This window comes from Neoarius graeffei, chromosome 17, assembly GCF_027579695.1.
Source record: "Neoarius graeffei isolate fNeoGra1 chromosome 17, fNeoGra1.pri, whole genome shotgun sequence".
NCBI lineage: Eukaryota > Metazoa > Chordata > Actinopteri > Siluriformes > Ariidae > Neoarius > Neoarius graeffei.
In genome coordinates this window covers 71,151,948-71,156,488 of record NC_083585.1, presented here as the reverse complement: position 1 = coordinate 71,156,488, position 4,541 = coordinate 71,151,948, and positions in this window count along the sequence as shown.

Here is a 4,541-nt window from a genome sequence, read left to right as displayed (position 1 = left end):
GTACCACTATTATTGGCACCTCTGGACATGATAGAGAAGAATGTAACTTAAGCATGTCCAGAGGTGCCAATAATAGTGGTACATGTTTTTGTACCACTATTACATTATTATTTTCAACTAGCCTGGCTGGCTAGTTGAAAATAAAAAATATATATGAAGCGAAGATTCAGACACACAGTCAACTAAAGCCGCCACATATTAAGCGTGTGCCGTGTCTGTGTTAATCAATGTGTTTATCGGCAGGACAGAAACTACCGAAGAATTCCAAATCATATCGTGTACAAGTCAGGCTGTCGTTTTTTTCACTACTGTGCATGCATATAACGCATCTCATTGAATATCGCGGTAATCACGTGTAGTATTGGACCAGGTGGGTGGAGCACAGAAGCACGGCAGGCCAGAACTGAGTTCTCAATGAACTATTTATTGCTAGCTTTTCAGCCTTTTATCACTTCCCAGCTGCGCGCGCGCGCGCGCGCACACGTGTTCTGGTTGGGGAGAAAGAGCTCCCTTTCTCTGCTCTCCTCTCCTTTTAAAGGGCGCGGTCACTGGGGAAGATACACAAACACAGGTTAATCCCCATCAGGTGCAATGATTCCACCACTTACCTTCCCTGACTCCACCCTCCATTCACAGACCAACGCTTGGCCACGCCCCCGCTGCCACATTATGTTATCAAATTCAATAGATGTGGCCATGTTATCGCCCATTTAAACACGTGTTTTTGTTGTTGTTTACATCTAAATCTGCCAAAGCTACGTTGCGATGTGTAATTTTCTGAAAGTTGTCCAGAAACCGCCAGAGACGGGGGCAAAGCGACCTCGGTCTGAAGAGGAGAAACAACAAAGGACTTATAAGCAAGCGTGGGAGCAGGGTAGGCCTTGGCTGCGATACGATTTTTATGGAATAATTAATTTTTTTTCAAGTTGATTCCTAGTCAACATGAAGCTCCGAATGCTTTCTCTCTCATAAATGGTGAAATACAGAAAGCATGTTGGACATATTTTGGGTGCTATAGTCATGATAGTAAGTATATTTGCTTTCAATACTCATACACCAAGTTGCCAAGTTTTCCAATATATTATTATTTGTTGATATATTATGGTGCCCCGTGTTGTTCTCATTTATGTATTTAACAACAGTATCAAAATACTCGGGTCTTGAAATAAATGCACATTAGTCATGAACAATGGTAACTACTCTCTTTTGCGTTATTTTTGACAGAAGTAAAATTCATACATGAACAAATTTTGGCTAGTTGATTTTCTGTTTGGCGAGTTACTTTGGAAGGTAACTAGTCCGGCTAGCTGGTGGAAAAAAAAAAAATTTCGAGCCCTGATGCAGGTTAGGATCATTGGTGACTCTAAATTGACCGTAGGTGTGAATGTGAATGGTTGTGTGTCTGTGTGTCAGCCCTGCAATGATCTGGCAACTTGTCCAGGGTGCACCCCGCCTCTCACCCATAGTCAGCTGGGATAAGCTCCAGCCCGTGACCCTGCACCGGATAAGCAGTTAGGGATAATGGATGGATGTTTGAGTTGATTGGAGTGTGTAGCAACTTTCAAGCTGTAATCCATGACTTCCTGATCAGCTAGGAAACAAATAGGAGGTGACACAGAGGCCAAATTCTCTTAGTCATCCATCAACATGGGAAAGATAAGAGATGCACAAACCAAATGAGGGAGAAGTGTGCCGACCTTTAAAAGTCAGGGAATGGTTATTAAAATATATGAAACACCTGGAGATTTTAAATCAGAATCTGGCTCCTCTGCCAGGAAACTAAAACTGGGTCGTCATTGGATCTTCCAGCAGGACAGTGATCCAAAGCACCTGTCCAAATCAATACTAAAATGGTTCACTGAGCACAGACTCAAGCTTCTGCCCTGGCCATCTCAGTCCCCCTCAGCTGAAGCCCAGTGAAAATCTGTGGGCTGAGCTGAAGAGGAGAGAGCACAAGAGACGGTCGAGGACCCTGGATGATCTGGAGTGATTGTGTAAAGAGCAACAGGCTCTGATGCCCTGCTTTGCATCTCCAACCTTATCAAATGTTAGAGGAGAAACTCAGTACTGTTTTACTGCCAAAGGGGGTTGGACAAAGTATTAAATGCAGGGGTGCCAAAAATAGTGGCACGTGTTTTTGTTGAAAATATTTCTTGAGGGATTTATTTTCCTCTGAATACATTTTTCAATTTAAGGTTGGATTTTTCTCATTTTTTCAGTGTGAGATGAAGTGACTTCACCAAAAGGTGTTTTTTTTTTCAAACCCTTTTTACTAATCTGTACAGGGGGCCAATAATTGTGGAGGGCACTGTAAGATGTGAAACACTGATCTACCACAAGGCTCCAGTCAGGTGCACAGGGTGGCTTTCATAACATGAAATCAAAATAATCGAAATGAGTGCAGTCCGAGTTCTCATTCAGCTTCATTGTTATTTTTACTTTTAGCAGCAGGAGTAAAATTCCTGGAAAAAATAATAGCCTTGACGTTGATGCAGTCTTGTGCTTGATTGTATATTGCCAACTCGAGTCTCATGGCTTTTGCTTCAATTGTGTGACAAACTGTGTTCACTCTGACATTTGTCAAGCCGATACTCCTGGAGGAAGCACCACAGTGTGGCGTCTTGATTTTAGTTGGGCTCACGTTGGGCACTTTGTCGTCATCATCAAGGGCTGCAACCAACCCTCTCTGCCAGATCATGGAGTCTCTCCTGGCCCATGGTGCGCCTAAAAGAGCACTAAATGATCTCTCACAGCTGCACCTACTGACCAGGATAGTAAGGGCTACTGGTAACATGAGCAACGACAGGCCATTTTTAAATCTAGTTGTGATCAAGGGAGTATGGCATATCAAAAGAGTATGAAGTTCTGAATTCAAAACTGGTTTTGTTTCCCCCTAGGCTACAGTGGTGCTTGAAAGTTTGTGAACCCTTTAGAATTTTCTACATTTCTGCATAAATATGACCTAAAACATCATCAGATTTTCACACAAGCCCTAAAAGTAGATAAAGAGAACCCAGTTAAACAAATGAGACAAAAATATTATACTTGGTCATTTATTTATTCAGAAAAATGATCCAATATTACATGTCTGAGTGGCAAAAGTATGTGAACCTTTGCTTTCAGTATCTGGTGTGACCCCCTTGTGCAGCAATAACTGCAACTAAACTTTTCCAGTAACTGTTGATCAGTCCTGCACACCAGCTTGGAGGAATTTTAGCCCGTTCCTCCATACAGAACGGCTTCAACTCTGGGATGTTGGTGGGTTTCCTCACATGAACTGCTCGCTTCAGGTCCTTCCACAACATTTCCATTGGATTAAGGTCAGGACTTTGACTTGGCCATTCCAAAACATTAACTTTATTCTTCTTTAACCATTCTTTGGTAGAACGACTTGCGTGCTTAGGGTCATTGTCTTGCTGCATGACCCACCTTCTCTTGAGATTCAGTTCATGGACAGATGTCCTGACATTTTCCTTTAGAATTCACTGGTATAATTCAGAATTCATTGTTCCATCAATGATGGCAAGCCGTCCTGGCCCAGATGCAGCAAAACAGGCCCAAACCATGATACTACCACCACCATGTTTCACAGATGGGATAAGGTTCTTATGCTGGAATGCAGTGTTTTCCTTTCTCCAAATATAATGCTTCTCATTTCAACCAAAAAGTTCTATTTTGGTTTCATCCATCACAAAACATTTTTTCAATAGCTTTCTGGCTTGTCCATGTGATCTTTAGAAGACTGCAGATGAGCAGCAATGTTCTTTTTGGAGAGCAGTGGCTTTCTCCTTGCAACCCTGGCATGCACACCATTGTTGCTCAGTGTTCTCCTGGTGGTGGACTCATGAACATTAGCCAATGTGAGAGAGGCCCTCGGTTGCTTAGAAGTTACCCTGGGGTCCTTTGTGACCTCGCCGACTATTACACGGCTTGCTCTTGGAGTGATCTTTGTTGGTCAACCACTCCTGTGGAGGGTAACACTGGTCTTGAATTTCCTCCATTTGTACACACTCTGACTGTGGATTGATGGAGTCCAAACTCTTTAGAGATGGTTTTGTAACCTTTTCCAGCCTGGTGGGCATCAACAATGCTTTTTCTGAGGTCCTCAGAAATCTCCTTTGTTTGTGCCATGATACACTTCCACAAACGTGTTGTGAAGATCAGACTTTGATAGATCCCTGTTCTTTAAATAAAACAGGGTGCCCACTCACACCTGATTGTCATCCCATTGATTGAAAACACCTGACTCTAATTTCACCTTCAAATTAACTGCTAATCCTAGAGATTCATATACTTTTGCCACTCACAGATATGTAATATTGGATAATTTTCCTCAATAAATAAATGACCAAGTATAATATTTTTGTCTCATTTGTTTAACTGGGTTCTCTTTATCTACTTTTAGGGCTTGTGTGAAAATCTGATGTTTTAGGTCATATTTATGCAGAAATATAGAAAATTCTAAAGGTTCACAAACTTTCAAGCACCACTGTAAATAGAACAGAAGTTACAGCTGCTTGAAATTTTCAAATTTTTTTATT